A 25,497-nucleotide genomic window follows, 5' to 3' on the forward strand; every position below is an offset into this window, starting at 1 on the left:
CAACGAAAAAGCAGGCAAATAAAAATCTACATATCCATATTTGCTACCAAACGAATGACCTATCTCTCCAGAAAAAATATAAATAATATGTTAGAGTAGCCTACAAACACTAAAAGGTATAACATGTGGAACCAAGATATTGCTGATACCAAAAAACGTCCTCGGACACAAGGGGGTTTGTGGAGAAAACAATCTGAGGACTCAAGAGGTTAAAAATTGTTATAATTGACTACAAAGCCTATTTGATATCAGTGATAAAGAGCCTGTGGTCTGAGCCTTGTGCTCATCACCACTGTTTTAGTCATGCCCTAGTGTTGATCCTAATATTTGGCAATGACCACTGGACCATACTGCAACCGCAATGATGCATGCTCAAAATGAAAGCTAAGGGTATAGTACTAGGTACAATTACATCATACAGCTATAGTTTTGGTCAAGACCAACTGAACAAACAGTGATTCATTTCCCTTAGTAGACTTTTCAGAAATGTGTTGATTTTGATGTTTTAATGGGAGTTCAGTGCTGGCAAAGTGTTAGTCATGTAAAATCAACCCAAAACAAGAGATTATTGTAATACAACATAACACGAGTATTCAGCACAGGGGTGTAGAATTCCAGCATCTAAGCCCACTCAGGATTTCCCACATCCATGTGACTTTTATAAAGAACATTGAACATTCCTTTCACAGTGAGCTGAAAACTTTATCAAAGATATCAAATTGTGAATTCGACATACGTGTCAACAGTTATGTTTTTCTTGCCTGTGAGATAACTAGAAAGGGGTAAGACCTTGTGTTTTCTCAGTAGGTCAAGTCTTGGCTTGGCAGCTAGTGTTTCATATCACACACTGAATAGCAGAGGTCATCAATATGGTAAACTGAATGATTTCATTTAAAATATGCTTCATTAATGCAGTCCAAATCGGTCAATGCCAAGTATGTGTCAGCACTGTGACTTCTATACAACCTGATACATTTTTAGAATTATTAATCACAGAGAAGCATTTTAACTTATACATGTTTTTTTATTTTGCTTCTTTCCAGCTAAGTGTCCAATATTGTTTAATGGGAACCCCAGAAATAACCATTACATTTTATAGCAATACAGAAAAACCATTTAAGGTCAGGTAAAAACCCTTAAGGACATAATCAAATTAAATACATATTTGGGGTACATACCATGTCCCACAGTACTTATTCTTAAAGCAAATCCAAGAAGTGAGCAGGAGGTAGTCTTTTACCTGCTAAATTATAATTGAGGAGCTGGGAAGAGATACGCAGGAAGTAGGTGTGTGGGGTTTCATATTACAGTGAAGCCTGCAGACCTGATTTTGTAGACCCGCTCAGTCTGAAGTGGCAAGATACACCCTGCTGATCCAAAGATGAGAGCCCTTAGGGGGCTAAGAGATGTGATGGGTATGTTAGGGGGCATGGTGGGGTGTGCTGAATATTTCGGAATGCATCATGGGATGTACTGAGTGTACTGGAGTGAATGGTAGGGTGTCATCTCGGTAAACTGTGCTGTACATAACATAGCTTGGATAGTCTCTTTCTATACACTGTGGAATACTCCACATACCCGATACCTCTTCGCTGTGAACATTGGGGGAGACTTACTAAAACTGAAGTACTCAAAATCTTGTGCAGCTGTGCATGGTAGCCAATCAGCTTCTAATTTCAGCCTGTTAATATTAAGCTTTAGCATAAAACCTTGAAAAACTCTCTAGTTTTAGTAAGTAAACCCACCGTTTTCTATATTATGTACTCTTTACCTCTAACCATCACATTTTTGACTTAAGAATAGACAGAAGTTTGTACTACTAGGACTTCTGATTTCCACCATATTTATTAATTGACTTAGTTTTGCTAGTGATTGTAACATAAACCTAAAATTCAAACTGTCCTTGTGTGTGCATTTGATCCTCTTCCTTATTTGCAGCTGCAAACCTGTACTAAAAAATTGGCCATTGCTAACCTCGTTCTGAAAATGCCTGTTGCTGGCAATCTCTGGCCTCAGTAATTTCAGCCACTAGCGCACAACAAGCAAAAAGGTCATAGGAAAGTTAGCACTCCTGATGCATATACTAGTTCTATTTCAGTGACAGAAACATAATTAAAGTAGAATTCCAGCTAAAGATTATAAAATTCTAAAAATGCTCCCCCTCCTAACACCTAAACTAACTAACCTGTGTAATAAAAGATGCATATACTTATTTTCAGTCTGCTCTGGTCCAGTCTGGTACAGTGAGGCTGTACAGAGGAGGAGGGCCCCCTAATGGCTGCACCACAGGAGCCTAGGCATGACATTGTGGCTCCTGGCTTTCACAGTCATTGTTGAATGCTCCCTCCATTCCCCTGCAGCCACCACTGGCTGACACAGGGGAGCTAGATCACAAGACTGGACTGGAGGGTGCTGAAAATAGGTAAGTACATACATCTTTTTTGCAAAGTTTATTAAGTATGGGTTTTAGGAGGGGCAAGGGAGCATTTTTAAGACTAGTTAGGTTGTAGCTAGAATGCTACTTGAGAGCCCTTTCACACTGGGGCTTTGCGGTAAAGAGTCACTAGTTTTAACGGCACTATAGCACATTACCTGGGTTAAAAGTGCCCTGCTAGCGGCCGAGGGAAGAGTTCAAACCGCCCGCAAAGTGCAGCTGCCAAAGCGATTTGCAGGTGCTTCGGCAGTGCTGCCTATTGATTTCAATGGCAGGGGCGGTGTGGGAGCAGTGTATACACAAGCACACCGCCTGTCAGAAACCACAAATCAGACTGAGACAGAAGTACAGTTAAATCACACTTGTTTATTAATAATAATAATAATAATAATAAAAAGGTAAACAGAGTAAGCGTAGTCAAACAAGCCAGAGTTCAGTAACCGGATCGGGTAGTCGGGCAAACAAATGTCAGAGCGCCCTAGATAAACGTAGTAGTCCAACAAGCAGGATCAGGAGCCAGAAGGAATGCCAGCCAAGAAGGTCCACAACAGGAACGCAGGAGAAAGTCTCTGTGATGTTGACAAAGGCAAAGGCAGAGATGAAGTGAGCTGGAAGGCTTTAAGTAGGCAGGGCTGATTAGCAAATCATCAACAGGTGAGTCACTGTGGAGAGAAAAGAGCTGGCAATTAGCCGAAAGCTCAGAGAAGGAAGGTCTGAGCTCAGCCCTGACACCGCCCCAGTGTGAAAGCACTCAGGCTTTCACACTGGGGAGGCTTGAGAGGCGATTTTCAGGCGCTTTACATGCGCTATTTTTAGCGCTAAAACCTCTGAAAAGCACCTTCAGTGTGAAAGGGGTCTTAAAGATTTTGGGTCAGAATAATATCAGGCAACCAGCATGGTCAAAACTTGTTTGTGTAAAACACAACCCTTTGGGATTGCTAAATCACAGTCTTTAATTTTTTTAGATTACGACCCATAAACTGGCACATGGGACAGCAATGTACCAGGTGAACTTCACTCCAAAATTAGCACTATATTCTGCACAAATAATGAAAATTGTAAAAGAAAAAATAAATGTTCCTGATGAAATTCTCATTAATTTTGATAGAGAAACTCAACAGAGAAACATAAAACAGATACTTTGTAGGAAGCAGAACACCACAGCCTATCTTATCTCCAGCTATATATTACTGTGGGAGATTTGGGAGTAGGGCTCATATATACACAAAATAAGCCTGCAAAGCAGTAGCTGTAAGATATATATGTATGTAAGATGTTATGACACATTGTCAGAGATATAGACATTACTTCTTGCTTTACAGCTTTGATTTGTGTGCTAAGATACTAAAGAACTCTCATTTGCTAAATCATTGTATATCATAATCAGTTCCCATGTTTTGCTACATAAAATACTGTACATTAACATTTAAAATCTTATGTGAGATTTTAGTAATTGGGTTTACATATCATTTAAAAAATGAGCTATATGTGTGCAGCCAGGGGTAATTAAATATAATCAATAATGCAAGCCATTTTACACTACTTGTTCAACAGGTTTGGAGGACAATGAGCCTGGGTACTGCGTGCAGACACGGGGGCACATCATGCCTATGCCCAGAGCAAATCCCAAATAAGACTGCTGACACTGTGGATTGATACACTGGTAGCAAAGCTGACACTCAAAGATTTTCATTTAATGTTAATCCGTTGGGTCAACAAAATGTATCCGCATACAGTTGTATTCAAAATTATTCAACCCCCCACTGAAATTGATTGTTTTGGCCAGTTTGACATTGATTTTGATCATTCAGTCATCCTGCTTACAATTAAATCAAAGAGGCACGTGTAGGTCAGACAAATATAACATAACATTTATAATGAAATAACCACAAATGTCTTTTCTGTGCTCACATCATTATCAGTTTTATTCAACCCCCAAGTGACATTCAATATTAGTACTTAGTACAACATCCTTTTACAGTTATAACAGCTTTTAAATGTGAAGCATAGCTTGACACAAGTGTCTTGCAGCGATCTACGGGTATCTTCGCCCATTCGTCATGGGCAAAAGCCTCCAGTTCAGTCACATTCTTAGGCTTGCGCACTGCAACTGCTTTCATTAACCTGCCTGGCGGTCTTCCCGAGTCTGACACGGGGTTAGATTTTCCTGCTGCGAGCGGAAACCCCGTGTCAGACTCGGGCTTGCCTCGCTAGATCCACAGGCACAAGTTACTTACCTTGTCCCTGGATCCAGCGATGCCACCGCGCTGTGTGAGCGAGTGGGTCCTCGCTCGATTCACACAGTGCCTCCGTGTGACGCCGATCTCCGTTCCCTGCGACGTTACGACGCACGGGGACGGAGAACGGCGCCAAATTCAAAAAAGTAAACAAACACCTTACATACAGTATACTGTAATCTTATAGATTACAGTACTGTATGTAAAAAAAACACACCCCCCCTGTCCCTAGTGGTCTGTCCTGTGTCATGCATGTCATTTTATATAATAAAAACGTTTCTTTCTCCCTGCAAACTGTAGATTGTCCATAGCAACCAAAAGTGTCCCTTTATGTCAAAAATAGTTTTAGATCAGCTAAAAAACAGCGATAATAAATTATAATCACTTGCAGAATTGTGCGATAGCGATTTGTGGGGAAATTCGTCATAAAAAAAAAAAAATAATGACAGCAACAATTCTGCAACTGAGCAAATTTCAGTGATTTTGATTTGATTACATTATTGAATAATTTTTATTATAATTATATTATTATTTGTTATAATTATTTATAATTATTTATTATATTATAATTTATAATTTTGTTTTTTAAAAAATGTCATACCCGGGATGCCTATTAGAAGCTTGTTTGGTCAGATTTAAGTGAGTTATTTCTAAAAATTACAGACCTACAATATAAAACGCCAAATTTCCTTGCAAATAATGGTACCGCTTTTAGCATGTTTTTTCTGACAGAATCATACCGCCAGGGAGGTTAAGTCCCACCAGAGGTTCTCAATCGGATTTAAGTCTGGTGACTGCGATGGCCACTCCAAAATGTTCCAGCCTTTAATCTGCAACCATGCTCTAGTGGACTTGGAGGTATGCTTGGGATCATTGTCCTGTTGAAAGGTCCAACGTCTCCCAAGCCTCAGGTTTGTAACGGACTGCATCACATTGTCATCCAATATCTCCTGGTACTGAAGAGAATTCATGGTACCTTGCACACGCTGAAGCTTCCCTGTACCTGCAGAAGCAAAACAGCCCCAAAGCATGATTGACCCCCCGCCATGCTTCACAGTAGGCACTGTGTTATTTTCATCATAGGCCTTGTTCTTCCTCCTCCAAACATAGCGTTGATCCATGGGCCCAAACTTCTAATTTTGTTTCATCAGTCCACAGAACACAATCCTAAAACTTGTGTGGTTTGTCCACATGACTTTTGGCATACTGCAGTCGACTCTTCTTATTCTTTGGAGACAGCAAGGGGGTGCGCCTGGGAGTTCTGGCATGGAGGCCTTCATTATGCAGTGTGCGCCTAATTGTCTGAGCAGAAACTTCAGTACCCACATCTGACAAATCTTTTCTCAGTTCCATCAGCAGTCACACAGGGACTTGTCTCCACTCTATGCTTCAGGTAGCGCACAGCAGTCGAAGTTAGCATCTTCTTTCTGCCACGACCAGGTAGCGTTTCAACAGTGCCCTTTGCCTTGAATTTGCAAATGATGCTTCCTATGGTGTCTCTTGGTATGTTTAACATCTTTGCAATCTTCTTATAGCCATTGCCCTTCCTGTGAAGAGTAATCACCTCTTCTCTTGTCTTCCTGGACCATTCTCTTGACTTCACCATGTTTGTAACCACACCAGTAAATGTCTAGAAGGAGCTGAGTATCACAATCATTTTAAAGCTGCCTAATTGGTGCTTATTAGGCTTTATTGCTGCTCCCTGACATCCACAGGTGTTTTCAATACCTGATTGAAAACACTTCAATTAACCTCTGTTCTTCAGAGTGGTAGTCTTTAAGGGGTTGAATAATTGTGTAAATGAAGAATTCACAAAATAAACATTTACTACTGTATTACAAAACCAATTGATGTAATTTTAGTTGCATATTTCATTCTGAATACAATTACAAATGTACACTAAATTCCCTAAAACCCTTTACAGCATTGGGGGGTTGAATAGTTTTGAACAAAACTGTATATGTGGTGGGAGAGCCTTACATAAATATTCTATAAAAATGATGTCCAATCAAGATCAAGAATAAATCAGAATTACCAAAAACCAGGGTTTAATATTTAAAGCACTAAGGCTAAACACCCAAGATTACTACATCTTCATCAAAGAGACATGACTACTTAATACAAAAAGGAGATTCAACCTAGCTCTTTAGTTATTGAGTACAACATTTTCACACAATATTCATGAATATGCATGAATATCATTAGTAGCTCATTGATTGCTTTCATTTGTTGTCTGAAATTGTTTGTTAACTTGATGGGAGAAGGAAGTGGAGTTACTGATGGCACAAGAAAAGAAGAGACAGAAGTATACGCAAGATGGAAAGATACTAGGTCCCTTGGCATCTCTTCTTCAGTGTCAATAGTTTTTGACATGTGCACACTGAAATAGTGTTTAGTTTTCGGCATTTCGTTTTCATTCGAAAAATGTATTTATTTAGTTACTCCCGAAATTCATTTTGATTTATTTTGTTTCCTTAAAAAATGCATTGGTCAGAAAATCCAAATTAATTAAGGTTGAATCTGTCAATTGAAGGATTATAGTTTCTGTCGAATATTCTAAGAAGATTCAACGAAGCAGCTAAACTGTACAATGCCGCAATCGTACATTTCCAGTCAAATGCTCCACCCACAAGCTATAGAAGAATTCTAATGTTGTATGGCTAGTAAAAATTATATTTATTAATTATTATTACTAGTCAACCAACATTAGAATTCTTCTATAGCCTATGTGCGGAGCATTTGACCATAAATGTCCGCTCGCAGTGATCGCATGTTTTTAGCACTATTTTACAAAATGGAGAGACAGTACAGTTACAATACAGTTTGATACAGGAGGGCCCTGCTCATGAGAGCTTACATTCTAAAGGGAGGGACAAGTGATACAAAAGGCATTACCTAATAAGGATGAGCTGATGAAGAAAGAAAAAGTAATTTTTTTACATGGGGGAAAGGATTGGTTTCTCTGATTTTTTTGTGGCCTCTGGTGGGTTTGGACTAGGATTCAAACATGCTCAGGCTCAACCCTAATAAACATCATTCCAATACAGCGGGAAGCCAGAAGTAAAGCTTCCACTGTACATATCAGCAGTTTTTAGCAGATCTTACAAAAAAGATCCTGAAGTAATAAAACCTTTACAGTTTTAATTTGAACATAAAAGACATACCAACAAAAATTACATAAAATAAGTGTGCCTGGGAATAAGCTCAACACCATAACTATAATCACTGCATCATGCCTACACACTATATTTTGTAGGCCATAATCTGGTATCTATCTATCTATCTATCTATCTATCTATCTATCTATCTATCTATCTATCTATCTATCTATCTATCTATTTATCTAATAATCAATTGCACCTTATCTCTTGCTTAACTGCTTGCTGGGAGCACGTAGCTATACGTCACCTCGCCCAGCAGCCAATAGGGGCTCGTCCCTGACTCCCGTGCGCGTGCCCGGTGGTCGCAATCGCTGCCAGGCACCAGCGATTGCTCGTCACAGAGCGAGGAACGGGAGCTGTGTGTGTAAACACAGCTCCCGTGCCTGTCAGGGGAGAAATGCCTGACCGTCTGTTCATACAATGTATGAAAAGCAATCAGTCATTTCCCCTAGTGAGCCCATCCCCCTACAGTTAGAACACACCCAGGGAACTTACTTAACCCCTTCTCCGCCCCCCTAGTGTTAACGCCTTCCCTGCCAGTGTCATTTTTATAGTAATCAATGCATTTTTATAGCACTGATCGCTATAAAAATGCCAATGGTCCCAAAAATGTGTCAAAAGTGTCCGAAGTGTCCGCCATAATGTCGCAGTACCGAAAAAAATCGATGATCGCCGCCATTACTAGTAAAAAAAAAAATATTAATAAAAATGCCATAAAACTACCCCCTATTTTGTAAACGCTATAACTTTTGCGCAAACAATCAATAATTACTTATTGCGTTTTTTTTTTACGAAAAATATGTAGAAGATTATGTATCGGCCTAAACTGAGGAAAAAATATGTTTTTTTATATATTTTTGGGGGATATTTATTATGGTAAAAAGTTAAAAATATTATTTTTTTTCAAAATTGTCGCTCTATTTTTGTTTACAGCGCAAAAACTAAAAACCGCAGAGGTGATCAAATACCACCAAAAGAAAGCTCTATTTGTGGGGAAAAAAGGATGCCAATTTTGTTTGGGAGCCACGTCGCACGACCGCGCAATTGTCAGTTAAAGCGACGCAGGGCCGAATCGCAAAAAGTGCTCTGGTCTTTGACCAGCAATATGGTCCGGGGCTTAAGTGGTTAAACTTAGTATTCTGTTACTATCACTTTTACAGAGATAATCACTGAAATAGAAAGTAATAGCTACTGTAAATATATACAGTTGTTGGTATATGTGGTCTACTTATTTACTAGCATAATTATATTTAGATCTTTCACCAGAAATGGCCAACATTTGCTATCTAAATCTGTGCATAATTTCTGTACGAGTATAAACAATTAGCTCACGTCTTCTCCTCAGTGGAAACAATAACTTCATGATTCAGTCATTAACAAGATTGCTGGGAACACATTCTTCTCTGGAGCTCATCACAAAGCAAGGATTATGGGTAATGACCCTAAATTTACATGACCTGCCTTTAGGCAAACGGGCACCTTATTGATTTTGTTGCAAGCTTTTAATGAGCTTTGTTAAGTGAAATCTAAATAAAACTCCCTATTTTTTGTGTTTCCCAGTTTGTATAGACAATTATGCCGAGATCCAGAATGGTAAAGTAAAGCCATTATTCTTGCAATTACTGCTTACTAAAGTAATTAATACTGTGCCAAATATCCCTTCACATTGGATTCTTTGCAATGTGAGCTGAATTCCATTCTCATGAAACGTGGGAATTCCACTACGAACTGTCACTGCAAATGCAAGCACTTTTTAAAATTATTTTTTATTCTTATATAGAATGCATTGTTTGTAAATGCATAATTTCATTAAGATAAGGAAAATTGACCATGTGCCTAATTCTACATGGGAAAGCTCCAACACCCTTTGATATTTTATATTACATTGAATCAATATCTTTATTAGTTCTGTAGGGATTTATTATCCCATTGTGAGAAAGAGATAAAACTGAGTTCATCTATTTTCATTGGCAGCAACAGGATTTAAAGTTCAAAAACTTGATAACATATCAGTATTTTTTTTGTAAGTCATATTTCAGTTATTTTTTTTCTTAATAACAAAATTTTCTTTCTTTTAAATAAGTCATCTAACCAATTACTTTCTGATATAAGTTAACACTGCTATCCATTTGAGCATAACTAGGATAATATTCATGTAGTATATGGGGTTTAATGATAGGCTGTTGGTCCACAGTGAATGTCTTTCATGCTAGTCACAGACAGAGGACCAGGGGGAGAGAAATTACTCCACTCTCTGTGCATGTGTCCATAATAATAATAAAATGAATGGGAAATTTGGGTTTGGAAGAACAGCCATTGCTACAAGAATGAAGACTTTTTTTTTCTCAACAGGGAGAATAATCTTTTCATAATATCCGAGTAGGTAAGGTTGAATAAAGACAATAGTCCATCTAGTTCAACCTGTGTAGGTGTCAGTGTCTTTAATTATTTCCCATATCCCTGTATGCCGTGTTCCTTAAGATGCACATCTAAGGCCCGGTACACACGGGCAAACATGTACGATGAAACCGGTCCGTCGGACCGTTTTCACTGTACATGTCTGCCAGAGGGCTTCTGTACGATGGCTGTACTAACCATCGTACAGAAGTCCGCGCGTAAACAATACGTGGGGCGTGTCCGTGTCGTCGACACGGCGATGACGCGGCGACGTGGGCGGGCCTGCCATTTAAAGGCTTCCACGCATGCGTGGAAGTCATTCGACGCATGCGAGGGACGGCGGGCGCTCGGACATGTACGGTAGGTCTGTACTGACGACCGTACATGTCCGAGCGGGCAGGATTCCAGCGGACCATTTTAAAACACGTCCAGGAATATTTGTCTGCTGGGAAAAGGCCCGGCGGGCAAATGTTTGCTGGAATTCGGCCCGCTCGCGCCTACACACGACCGAACATGTATGCTGAAACTGGTCCGCGGACCAGTTTCAGCATACATGTTTGGTCGTGTGTACGGGGCCTTAGAGTCTCTTAAAACTATCAATACTCCCCGAAATCACCAATTGTGGAAGAGTTCCACATCCTTATTGCCCTGACAGTGAAAAACCCCCTGCATAATTTAAGGTTAAACCACTTTTAATCCAATCTCATTGTGTGGCCCCGTGTCCTCTTAGGCCCCGTACTCACGACCAAACATGTCTGCTGAAACTGGTCCGCAGACCAGTTTCAGCAGACATGTTTGGCCGTGTGTTGGCCCGAGCGGACCATTTTGGGACGGATCGGACAGGTTTCCAGCGGACAACTGTTTCCCGGACTTGTTTTAAAACAGTCCGCTGGAAACCTGTCCGCCCGGACATGTACGGTCGTCTGTACAGACCTACCGTACATGTCCTGCCGCCCGCATCCCTCGCATGCGTTGAATGACTTCGACGCATGCGTGGAAGCATTTTTAAGGCGGCCCGCCCACGTCGCCGCGTCATTGTCGCGGCGACACCGCGTCATCGACGCGGCGACACCGCGGACACGCCCCGCGTAATGTTTACGCGCGGGCTTCTGTTCGATGGTGTGTATAGCCATCGAACAGAAGTCCCCGGGCAGTCCCCGGCCAGACATGTCCGATGGAAACGGTCTGCAGACCGTTTTCATCGGACATGTCCTGCCGTGAGTACTCGGCCTTACACTCCTTGAGGCTGAATAGTTTTTTTCCTATGCTGAGATCGCCATTGAGGTAATTGTAAATCACTATCATGTCTCCTCTCAAGCGTCTTTTCTCCAGTGAGAATGCATTTAGTGTTTGCAGTCTTTCCTCCTAATTTAGGTCCTCCAGTCCCTTTATTCGTTTTGTTGCCCTTCTTTGGACTCTCTCCAGTTCCAGCACATCCCCTCTGAGGACTGCCGACCAGAACTGGACAGAGTACTCCAGATGTGGTCTAACCAATCTTTTATAAAGTGGTAGGATTATTGATCTATCTCTGTAGTGTATCCCTTTTTTTATGCATGCTCATATTCTGCCGGCTTTGGTAGCTACAGCTTGACATTGCATGCTATTGCTCAATCTGTCATCTACTAGGACCCCCAGATGTTTCTCCATCCTTGATTACCCCACTGGTTCTCCCCCAGTGAGTAGTTTGCATTTTTGTTTTTTGCCCCAAGTGCACTCCATTAATTTGTTCAAGTCTTGCTGTAAAATTTCTACCTCTTGATGTGAAGTTACTGCCCTGCCTAATTTTGTGTCACCCACAAGAACTGAGATTGAGCTGTTTTTCCCATCTTATCCTATCTATCCAATTTATGAATACTATGGCCCGGATTCACATACATCGGCGCATATTTATGCGGGTGTAGCAGATCTAATATACGCTACGCCAAAACACAGCACACAGATGCAAGCACTGGCTTCACAAAGCACTCGCCCCCAAATCTACGCTGGGTTTCCTCGGCGTAAGCCAGCGTAGGTGGAAGTGGGCCTGAGCCATGCTAATGAGGCGTGACCCCATGTAAATGATGGACTGAGCGTCATAAAGATACGAATAACGTACGGCGCATGCGCCGTCCTGTGGACGCAACCCAGTGCGCATGCGCAGAATCACGTCGGAACTACTCCCTAAGATATGCCGGATCACTGCCTACAATGTGAACGTAACCTACGCCATCCCTATTCACGTACTACGTAAATGACGTAAAATACGACGGCTCTGTTCCCTGGTCCATACCTTTGCCTGAGTTGCGCCTCCTATATGTGGAATAACTTTACGCTGGACGTACGCCTTACGTAAACTGCGTATATTATGTGCCGGGCGCAAGTAAGTTTGTCAATCGGCGTATCTCCCTCATTTGCATATGTGCATAGAAAATCAATGGGAGCGCCCCTTGCGGCCAGCGTAAATATGCGCCCACGATACGCCGGCGTAGGAAAGTTACGTCGGTCGTATGCAGCCTATTTTCAGATGTATCTCAGATTGTGGGCACTGCTCATAGATATGACGGCGCATAGATAGACTTACGCGGCGTATCTCGAGATACGTCGGCGTAAGTGCTTTGTGAATCCAGGCCATTGAATATAATTGGTCCTAAGACAGAACCCTGGGGCACCCTACTTGCCACTCCAGACCAGTCTGAGTACACGTTACTTATCACCACCCTTTTGAACATGCCTCTGTAACCAGTTTTTAACCCAGCTGGTAGATTAAGCGCTTATTGGTGACTGTATCAAATGCCTTTGCAAAATACAGGTAGACTAAATCCACGGGCCTTCCCCTGTCTAGATGGCAGCTTACTTCCTCGTAGAATGTTAACAGATTGGTCTGGCAAGAATGACCTTTCGTAAACCCATCCTGATGAATGCTTAAAATATTTTTTTCTCAGTAAATTCTTGGATATAGTCCCTTATCATCCCCTCCAGTTTCCAGGGATTTGTCTCTGTCCTTTTTTGAATATTGGTAGCACAATGACTTTTCTTCAATCAGCTGGTACAATTCCTGTCAGTATGCTGTCCACAAAGATTAGGAACAGTGGTCTGACTATAACCTGACTGAGTTCTCTGAGGACTCTCGGGTGTAAGCCATCTGGTCCGGTTGATTTATTTGTATTATGTTTATCTAGTCTTTCCTTCACTCCAGCCTCTGTTAGCCACAAGGGTACATCCTATAATGTGTCACCGACAGTACTTACGTGGTTGGTATACCCCTGCCTTTCCTGCGTAAACACTGAGGAGAATAAGGTGTTCCTCGTCTTCTATGTGGGCAATATGGGCCAGATTAGAGATACAACGGCGTATCTCCTGATACGCCGTCGTATCTCTGTGTTAGGGCCGTCCTAACTATGCGACCGATTCATAGAATCAGTTACGCATAGCTAGCCCTAAGATCCGACAGGTGTAATTGAATTACACTGTCGGATCTTAAGGATGCAATTCTAGGCCGGCCGCTAGGTGGCGAGGCCATTGTGGTCGGCGTAGAATATGCAAATGAATACTTACGGCGATCCCCGAATGTCTGAGCTGCCCGTCGATCTAACTTTACGTTGTTTCCGTTGAGTTACGTCGCGTAAAATTAGGGCTACCTCCTAGGTGTCCTAAGCCATGTTAAGTATGGCCGTCGTTCCCGCGTCGAAATTTAAAAAACAACGTTGTTTGCGTAAGTCGTCCGTGAATGCCGCTGGACGCCATTTACGTTAACATCTAAGCAAATAATGTAGGTGCGACATCATTTAGCGCAATGCACGTCGGGTAATTTACCCGACGGAGCATGCGCAGTACGTTCGGCGCGGGAACGTGTCTAATTTAAATGGTGCCCGCCCCATTTGAATTGGGCGGGCTTGCGCCGAGCGCATTTACGATACACAGCCGCAAGTTTACAGGTAAGAGTTCTGAGAATCAGGTACTTACGCTGTAAACCTGTGGCGGTGTAACGTAATACACATACGTTACGCTGCCCAGGAGCAACGTAATTCTATGAGAATCTGGCCCTCTGCTCTGATCTTGCCTTTTTACTGTTAATGTATCTAAAAAATGTCTTTGGATTTTTTTACTCTCCTCTGTTATGCATCTCTTATAATCTCTCATAATCTTTTTTGGCTGCCCTAATTGCGTTCTTACACTTATAATTGAATTCCTTGTAGTGTTTAAATGCTGATTGCGACCCACCTCCTTTATATTGTTTAAATGCAATTTTTTCGCTTTAATGAGGCTTTTTACATTACATTATATTATACGTTTTAGCCACCCAGGTTTAACCTTCGCTCTTCTATATTTATTGCCCATTGGGATGCGCTGTGTTATACCTTTTTTTTAATATGCTCCTAAAGCGTTCCCATTTTTCTTCCGTGTTCAATGTTTCAAGGATTTGGTCCCAATTGATGTCATGTAGTAATGGTCGCAGTTCAGAAAAATGGTCTCGTTTGAAATTTAGTGTTCTTGTGCTACCCTCGTGCCTCCCTTTTGTATGTTTTACATTAAATGTGATTATCCTATGATTGCTAGATCCCAAGTTGTTTTTCCCCATCTCAGATCAGACTTGGATTGTTTGTAATTAATAAATCTAGCAGGGTGTTCTTCCTAGTTGAAGCAGCAGGGCCATGAAGTTGTCCTGTAAGACATTTATGAAATAACAGGCCTTTATTGAGTGTGATATCCCCTCTGCCCAGTCAATATCGGGATAATGGAAGTCCCCCCATTATGATGACGCTTCCCTTTCTCGTTGCCATTTCTGACTGTGATAGTAGGCCCAGCTCTTCCCCCTCCTTTAGGTTGGGGGGCCTATAACATACCCCCACTATTAATTTCCCACTTACTTCTTCTCTGTTAAGTTCTACCCATACTGATTCCACCTCCCCTTCATCCCATTCACAATGTCGCGCCTCTCTGCCACCCTTACATAATTTTTTACATAGACACACCCCTCCCCCTCTTCTAACTTCCCTGTCTTTCTCATACAAGGAATACCCCTGGATATATGCCAGCCAATCGTGTGAGCTGTCAAACCAAGTTTTAGTTATTTCCACAAAGTCTAAGTCCTCCTCATGTAATAGCAGCTCCATTTTGTTAGGCTCCTATCATTTGTGTATACTCCTCTCAACGTTGTATGGGTGCATATTAACTTCCCCTTAGTTCCTTAGTTTTCCTCTGGCTCTGTTTTCAAATTGCCCTTGCATTCACCCCAGGATCAGAAGTTACAGCTGCAGTACCCTGGCTAACTCCACTATTACCCTCTGTCCTTTAGTTACTGCCGGCTATTTCTTCCTCTGGCACCCCCTCCCCTTTAATACCTAGTTTAAAAGCCTCTCCAACTCTGTGGCCATCTTTATTCCCAAAAGGGCTGTAGCATCACCATTAAGGTGCAGCCCGTCCTTACTAAAGAGTCAGTAGCCTACAGAGAATTCCCCCTAGTTCTCCAGGAACCCAAACCCCTCTTTCCTACACCAGTTCCTTAGCCACTTGTTGAGTTCCCTAAGCACCTGCTGCCTCTCTGGTGTGGCTCAAAGCACAGGTAGTATTTCAGAGAAAACTACCTTGGAGGTCCTTTTCCTCAATCTATTCCCTGAAATCATTTATCAGGACTCTCCACCTTCCTCTCACTTTGTCATCTTAAGGTCAAACATCATTTCCCCTAAAGTACATACCATACACATGCAACAGTGTCTCCTATAGGTCTGCATGAGCTGTGCCACTGTGCTGATGTCTAAATTATTGTGGGGAACAGTGAACGGTTGGCTTTACATTTCCGATAAGATAACCTTTTTTTTTCCCGCTAGTGTTATGTCATGCATAATTCTTGTGGTTATTGTTATGTAACACCACCCCTGTAGGAGCCTCTAGAAAGATGTCCAGGATTCCTTTTCTCAATAGTTGCCCTACAGCCAGGCACATGGTCACAGTCACTCTTTGGCTTAATAAACAGTCCAGGGGTCTCTTTTTTGTGTTAGCTTGGATAGGGTTAGGGACTTAAGTGGGATACTCCAAAAACTATGCACAAAGGAGTGAACAGTTCAAGCAAAGTTCATTTACAGGGAAATAAATATACTTAGCTCTTCAGGACACTGGACACTATGTCCCCTTTACACACACACAACTGACTTTGACCCACAAGGGAATGGCCTCTGTCCAAAGTCTCTACGATCTCTCTAACCAGTCTGTACTTACAAATGTCCTTGGGAAGTTTGTTGCCTCCTTCCAACATCCATGCAACACATTCTTCCTGTGATACCAGACTAGATCTTCAGACAACAGTCCCTCAGTCAGCTCTAAAGCTTCCAGTAAAGCAGGCCCTCACCTGAGGCCTCAACAACCCATAGGTACATGGCAGGATGGCCTAAGGGGGCAAGCAGATCCCTTAGGCTTTGATATCCTTCCAAGGAAAAATACCTAGAAGCTCTGTGTTTCAGAGTATTTATACAGACTCCCAGCAGCCATCTAGGACACCCTTCCAGGGATTGGCCTGGGTTGTATAAATATTCATACTACCCATTGGCCTTGCTTCACACCTATGTTCCAGAACAACCCACAGTTCTTCAGAAAGCAAAGAGAGCAATCAACCCAGTAGCAGGTGAAAACTAAACAGACTAGAATAATCAACACAGCCTCATTGGTTACAGTGAGCCAAAACTAAATTGTCCTAACAACAAACAGTAGCTCTACTGGATACAGTGTGCAATAACAAAATGTATCTAATCCTAGCATCTATCTAGTAGGGTGCTACATATACTATGTTAAAATCCAGGTAGTTGTTCAAATCTGACACATTTAATTTAATTTTCTATAACTTTGTATCAAAATGTATTTTTTTTTTTGAGCTGCGGTGGCTCAACGCGATTGGCACTGCGCTGACAAGCCATTCACCTCTGCAGCTAGGGGTTCGGATCCCGGTCTCGGCTACATGTGAATTGAGTTTGGTGGTCTCAGCCCGGCTCCCGGTGGGTGTGCTATGCAAGGTAAGCCTGCGCTTAGTACGCCTACCCCCCTCCCACAAAAACCACCACACTTACACGCACTCGAAATTGGGTTAACATGCACGCACTTTGACCACGCGGTCTCTAAAAAGAGAGGCGAAAGACTAACGGGGCTGGTTGAGCGGGCTAATCCTCTCACTCCCTTATAGGGAGTCCCTCTGCCCCGTTGGGCTTCAAAGCGGAGCAGGTAGGGCGGGCTGTGTGGGAGGACCCCCTCACACACCCGCTATTGCCACCCGGGGCATGGAGAAAGGTGGCAGATTGCCTCTGGGGGAGGCCTGCCTACTCCCAACTCCTGCAGTCCAGCTCCTCTCTCGAGTACACGCACAAAATACACTTTAACAAAAAAAAAAAAAAAAATTTTTTTTTTTAAAAACATAGAAAATTGAATTTTTAAAGGGTAATCAAACAAAAATTCCAAATGTTAAATCATATTAACAATTTCACATACAGATGAGAAATAGTAGGTAAGTGAAACTACCAGTATTTAGAAATCACAGTACAGGCAGACATTAGGGTACGGTCATCAATGTGCAAAGCTATGCGTCAGTGCCACATTAAATTTGAAAGCTCCTGTTTAATATCTGCCTGCCCTTTATATTTAATTGAAAAACGCAACACTGCATGCCATATACAGTATACAGTATCTGTATACTATAATAGACTTCCGCAACAATACTATTTTATAATTTGCTTTCAAAACAATATGGACACCCAAAGATTTTACAAGTCTGTGAATTAATACATTTGAGAGAAGATAGCAAGTCTCCAGTGTGTACATTAACTTCAAGAATGTCCTTGCCTTGCCTAACATACATTGGATCAGGACTGTGGGAAAGTGGCCAAAGGAAATAAAAAGTAGAAAAAAAAAACACACTACAATCATTTCACTTTAAATTATTTTTTTTTTATTTAATCTTTCTGGCATGTTTCCAAGTGTATAGTAAGAAAGCTGATGTTGCTTTATTTTTAGTTCCCTGACTATTGTTTCTTTCACCATGTGAATATCTTTCACTTGTGCTTTATCTCATTGTTTAACAGAGCTTCGTGCTGAGAATCTGGAGTGATTTAATGGATTCAGACTTGGACATGGATGATAATAGATCGTATTTCACAAAGTACACACTTCATTTTTCTTGTGCAGATGAGAGGGAATCTTGCACAGTAATTTTCTGCTAATTAATCAGGTGTGAACAAGGGTTGTGCGTAAAAAAAAAGATCTTTCTTTTGGATTTTCTCAGGGTTACTTGTCAAATAGGTTAGAGTAGGAATTTTATATGCTTTTATTCTATGAAATTCTGCACGGGAAATCCATAAAATTATAGCTTATTTCTTCAAGTGATGCAGAATGATTTGCTACTGTACTCAGTATAGTTTATATTCCCTCTGCTATTCATCTGAAACCCATGACTTTTCAAAACTATTTAAATTAAACTTGGCTCATGAACAAGATTTTTTTAATAAAAGCAAGAGAGGAAAAGCAGTAAATCTTTCAAAAGTTTTTCCAACTGTGGTTTTCTGTAATTTTTGCTGCTAAAAAGTGTTTGGCAAAGCAAAAACATGCAAAGCTTTTTTTTGTATTATTTACTAAGCAGATTAATTAGTTATGCTAATGCTGAGAAACAGGGCTGCTGTTAGAAATCATGGGGCCCCATACTGCTTAATAATAATAATCATTATTATGTGACATGTCAATTAAAACATTTTTTTAATTTAGGTGCCACATTTCTAATTTAAAACTAACATCAAAATCACACTATGGTATTGGCATGGAACTTTTAAGGCAATTATGAATTTATTATTCATAATTGTTTAAAAGAAACACCACAAATGCACATTATTATAAAATACAAAAATATAAAAAGAGGTCAGCATTAGTACTGCAGTATATTCACATATAATAGTCTTTATGGTTTAACGCATTTCTTGGACATTATCCTCTTTGTCAGGAGCCACTGATATAGACTTTATATATTAATGCCATCTAAATAAGATAACAAATTATCAACAACTACATTTTAAACAATTCATTGATGGTTATACCACCACCCGTTGAAATATAATTCTCACCTCCCCATATACCAAAAAGGGGGGAGGAGAAAAGAAGGAAAGGAACCAAAGAGGCAAACTGCCCATAGGGCAGTGTTTCTCAATTCCAGTCCTCAGGCCCCCCCAACAGGTCAGGTTTTCAGGATTTCCCTCAGATGAAAAGGCTGTGGTGATTACTAAGGCAGTGAAACTGATCAAATCACCTGTGCAAAATAATGGAAATCCTGAAAACCTGACCTGTTGGGGGGGCCTGAGGACTGGAATTGAGAAACACTGCCATAGGGCAACAGGGAACCCCCATATACAGATGCCCGCAGGTCCCAAGCCTTTCACACCTGTGTCCCTCTACCAAGGCTTGGGTATAATATTATATACAAAACTCAATATCATTTTGTAGGCAACAGAGAAGCCTACTTAGCCACAATAAAAACTTTGTTTACCTTATTTATATGGCAAAAGTTTAAACTGTGATTTTATCCTGGTAAGGTAGTATTCATTTAGTCCAGAATAAAGATAGATTATCAGGCCTCTATAGGAAATAGATGGCGAAGCTGCAGCAGGTATTCCCACTTTCAATAGACCAGATTGTATAGGCATGTTCTTATGTTATTTTGCGGATGTCCTTATCTACTTTTCAGACTCCGTGAATGCTCCCAAACTATAGATGAACCAATGGATTACTAATCTTGGATTTTGCTAGATTTTAGCCCTCTTTAATTCCATTTAAGGTGTGTTTAAATGAAGAAAATGGCAGTATAAAATATACACTGCTCAAAAAAAATTAAGGAACACTTTGAAAACATATCAGATCTCAACAGGAAAAAATCTCATGTTGGATATCTATATTGATATGGACTGGGTAATGTGTTAGGAATGAAAGAATGGCACATCATTTGATGGAAATTAAAAATTATACACCTACAGAGGGCTGAATTCAAAGACACCCCAAAAATCAAAATGGTCCTCAGTAGTTTGTATGGCCCCCAAGCGCTTGTATGCATGCCTGACAATATCAGGGCATGCTCCTAATGAGACGACGGATGGTTTCCTGGGGTATTTCCTCCCAGATCTGGACCAGAGCATCACTGAGCTCCTGAACAGACTGAGGTGCAACCTGGCAGCACCGGATGGACCAAAACATAATGTCCCAGAGGTGTTCTTTTGGATTTAGGTCAGGTGAGTGTGGGGGCCATTCAATGGTATCAATTTCTTCATCCTCCAAAAACTTGCTGCATGCTCTCACCACATGCAGCGGGCATTGTCGTGCACCAGGAGGAACCCAGGACCCACTGCACCAGTGTAGGGTCTGACAATGGGTTCAAGGTTTTCATCCCGATACCTAATGGCAGTCAGGGTGCCATTGTGTAGCCTGTAGAGGTCTGTGCCTCCCTCCATGGATATGCCTCCCCATACCATCACTGACCCACCACCAAACCGGTCATGCTGACTGATGTTACAGGCAGCATAAAGTTCTCCGCGGCTTCTCCAGACCCTTTCACATCTGTCACATATGCTCAGGGTGAACCTGCTCTCATCTGTGAAAAGCATGGGGCACCAGTGTTCAATGGAAAATGCCAATGGAGCTTCACAGTGCACACTAGAGGATATTGGGCCCTCAGGCCACCCCCATGAAGTCTGTTTCTGGATTGTTTGGTCAGAGACATTCACATCAATAGCCTGCTGGAGGTCAGTTTGTAGGGCTCTGGCAGTGCTCATTCTGTTCCTCCTTGCCCAAAGGAGCAGATACCGGTCCTGCTGATGGGTTAAGGACCTTAGAGAAACTGCCTGTCTCCTGGAATCTGCTCCATGCTCTTGAGACTGTTGTGCTGGGAGACACGGCAAACCTTCTGGCAATGACACGTATTGATGTGCCATTCTGGAGGAGTTGCACTGCCTGTGCAACCTTTATAGGGTCCAAGTAGTGCCTTGTGCTACCAGTGGTGACACTGACCCTAGTCAAATGCAAAACTAGTGAAAAACAGTCAGAAAAGATGAGTAGGGAAAAAAAATGTCAGACACCTCCATCTGAAAAACCATTCCTGTTTTGAGGTTGTCTCATTGTTGTCCATCTAGTGTACCTGTTGTTAATTTCAATTAACAGCAAAGCAGCTGCAACTGATTAACAGTCCCCTCTGTACACACCCCTCCCCCTCTGCTACTTAACTGACCAGATCAATATCCCAGGAGTTCTGATTCAAAAGTGTTCCTTTAATTTTTTTGAGCAGTGTATATTCCCTTCTTTATATTCATACTAAGAATCTAATAATGTTATTTTTGTTGCTGCAGATATTTAATTTGGGACTATCTACTTTGAGCTTTAAAAGCTCCCTGCCATACCCTATAGTGATAGATTGGACAGTCTATCCACAGTTATACCGCAAGATATGCTATGATATCATTTTTACAAGGTAACTAATTTATTCAATCCTTTTATATAATTATTGGATGTTGGCATAGTGGGGGGTCCTCCATTTCTATACAAGGTAACTCAATTATAAAGCTTTCCTTTTTTATGTTTCCTTTAAACAATCTATAATTATTTGGGAGAATACATAAGGCATATTAATTTACATCTATTTCCTATAGAGACCTGATACTCTTTCTTTACTCGGGACTAAATTAATATTACCTTACCAGGATAAAATAGCAGTTTAAACTTTTCACCATAGAAATAAGTTAAAAAATGTTTTTTTTTTTTTTATTGTGGCTGAGTAGGCTTCTCTGTTGCCTACAAAATTATATTGAGTTTTGAATATAATGTTATACATACGCCTTGGTAGAGGGACACAGGAGTGAAAGGCCTGGGACCTGCAGGCATCTGTATATGGGGGTTCCCTGTGGCCCTTTGAGCAGTTTGCTTCCTTGGTTCCTTTCCTTCCTTTCTCTTCCCTCCCCTTTTTGGTATATGGGGGGGGGGGGGGGGGTTAATGCAACAGGTGGTGTGGTAACCAACAATTAATTGTTTAAAATGTGGTTGTTGACAATTTGTTATCTCATTTAGATGGCATTAATATATAAGGTCTATATCAGTGGCTCCTGATGAAGAGGATAATGTCCAAGAAACGTGTTGAGTCATAAAGACTCTTATATGCAAATATACTGTAGTACTGCTGACCTTTTTTTATATTTTTGTATTTTATAATGATGTGGTGTGATATGAAAATTATTTTGGTGTTTCTTTTAAACAATTAGGAATAATAAAATTGTGTTTTAACAGTAAAATGTATGCTGTGCCTTAAGGCCCCATTCACACCTGAGTATAGCGTTTTCAGGCAGAAAGTCGATTTTGCTATGTTTTTACCGTGATTTTGCCACATTTTTGCCACGATTTTCTATAGGTCAAAAGGTCAACAATGTAAAAAGCAGAAAACGCCCAAATCTGCCTAAAGTAAAAAAGGCCCAGAACTTGGTTGAGCTTCAGGCGTTTTGGAGCTTCTGGCTTCAGGCGTTTTGGAGTGGAGATGTGAACCATCTCCATAGAGAATAATAGATTTTTTCCCCTCCAGCGTTTTTGGTCATCAAGTCAATCACCAGCAAGTTAGGAACGCCCACTCCCGCGGGATTCGCAACCCGGAAGCCGCGGGTGAATTAGCTGTACCGTGGTATGTACAGCATAAAAAAAAACAAAATAGGCATAATTGTATTGTAATGTGTCGGGACATTGTAATACTAGAAAGTAGTTTTAGGGTGAACCCCCCGCTTTAAGTTTTAGTGAACACAAACACACCATAACACCTATCTAATTTAAAGGTTAAGCTATGTTCATTAAATAGATACCAAATATGTTAAGCCTCAAAATTGCATGCGTCCGTTAAACAGCAAAAAACTACAGTACCCCAAATTTTCCATATGTGATACATTAAACGCCTTTATAGGTCATTAGTGTAAACAGTCAATAAAGACCTTAGAATAATTCTTCTTATTGTGGCAGGGGCAATACCTAAAATGTGTGGCACAATCGTAATTGGTATATCTGTGCACCTGGCAAACTAATCCTGCTATACAAGTTGTATCTGTTTATCTGCAGTCTTCTCTTCTCTACATATGTTTAAAGTGCTGAATTATAAAGCTTGCCTGAGAGTGCAGGAAAAAGGGGCAGAGAGCTGAAGTTACAAACTGAAGAGCACAGTGAGAAGACCTCTGAAAGCTGATTGGAGGGAAGGAACACCCCCCCCCCCTCCACACAGCACACAGAAACATAGTTGAGCTGTCAATCAGCCAGAGGTCCCTCCACTGTCAAAAAGTGACACTTAGTGCACATTATAGAGGCATATCCTTTGTTCATATCTCATGTCTGAGGTTTACAAAGACTTTGAGGCTAAATGATCAGATTCCTCAATGAGTATGCTGTGGCAGTTCTCTTTAAAACATGAAGGGTGAGCTCAGTTACCAAATAGAGTGATTTTGCACTCAAGAAGACTTTGGAAATATGTACACCTTGGGATGCTTACCTTTCATGTCGCAGACCTAAATAATTATTTTTAGGAACAGGTTAATTTTAATTTTAATAATAGTTGTTATTTTCTTATCTTTATGTAAAAAAATGCATTTTGGAAAATCTCTTTAAAGGATGAAACACAAAGCCACTACTGTGAGGCTCTTGTTTAACTTAGACACAGGCTCCAGCAACCTACCTACTCCACTGCAACTCGCTCCTTAAGGTCCCTAGAATACTGCACAAGACCTACCACTATGCTCCAGCTGTACTATTCTCATCCCATACTTGCAAGTTTTTATATAGTAAACATTTACTAAATATCCACTAGGAGGTGCTAAAGTACACTGAAATGTATGAGCTTAGATAGATGAATGTCTATGAGCACAATGGCCCGGATTCACATACATCGGCGCATATATATGCCGCCGTAGCGTATCTCTTTTACGCTACGCCGACGCAACGCAGAGAGGCAAGCATGGAATTCACAAAGCAAATGCTCCCAACGTTGCACCGGCGTAACGTAAATTCGTAGGCGTAAGCCAGCCTAATTCAAAGTAGGTGGAAGTGGGCGTGATCCATTTAAATGAAGCGTGACCCCATGCAAATAAGGGGCCGAAGGAACGGCGCATACGCCGTCCCGTGGACGCATCCCAGTGCGCATGCTCAGAATCACGTTGAAAATACTCCCTAAGATACGTCGAATCACTGCCTACGACGTAAACGTAACCTACGCCCAGCCCTATTCACGTACTATGTAAACGACATAAATATCGACGGCTGTGTTCCCTGGTGCAGCCATTTGCATTGATGCTGCGGACTTACACCTGCTTTATGAGGCTTAACTTTACGCCGGACGTACGACTTACGTAAACCACGTATATTAATGCGCCGGGCGCAAGTACATTTGTGAATCGGCGTATCTCACTCATTTGCATATTCGAATCGTAAATCAATGGGAGCGCCCCTTGCGGCCAGCGTAAATATGCGCCCACGATACGACGGCGTAGGAAACTTACGTTGGTTGTATGAAGCCTATTTACAGGTGTATATTGCTTTCAAAGTCAGGCGCATAGATACGACGGTGCATCTGTGCACTTACGCAGCGTATCATGAGATACGTCGGCGTAAGTGCTACGTGAATCCGGGCCAATGTCTTTTGCAGTGTTACTAGCAAAAAATAACTAGAAACGAGAGCATTTGGGCACAACACACTCCACATCTGAGCATTATTTAAACCATATGGTGTAATACCAGCAGGAATTCAGTTAAGTGTTTTCTTCTTCAACATGTTTTTAATATGGACCTTCTATGAAAAAGTAAAGCTAGTTCAACAGTAAAGTGACACTTTACACAGAGTTGGCCTATCAATACCAGCTCTGTATGAACTATGACCTGCCAATTTGGCAAAGATCATTGGACTCAATGGCCCGGATTCAGGTAGATTTGCCCCTTATTTACGGAGGCACAGGGCAGCGTTTTTGCCCTGCGCCCCCGCAAATTTACTGCGCTACCCGCGATTCACGGAGCAGTAGCTCCGTAAATTGCGTGTGCGCTGTGTAAACTTGCCCTGCGTAAGGGCGCCTAATGTAAATGATCCCGTAGGGGGCGGGAATCATTTAAATTAGGAGCGCTCCCGCGCCGAGCGTAGAGCGCATGCTCTGTCGGGAAACTTTCCCAGACGTGCATTGCGGCAAATGACGTGAACGTGAACGGCGTCCAGCGCCATTCACGAATCACTTACGCAAATTACGTAAAATTTGAACGTCGCGACGCGGGAACA

This window comes from Rana temporaria, chromosome 5 (genome assembly GCF_905171775.1).
Source record: "Rana temporaria chromosome 5, aRanTem1.1, whole genome shotgun sequence".
Taxonomy (NCBI): domain Eukaryota; kingdom Metazoa; phylum Chordata; class Amphibia; order Anura; family Ranidae; genus Rana; species Rana temporaria.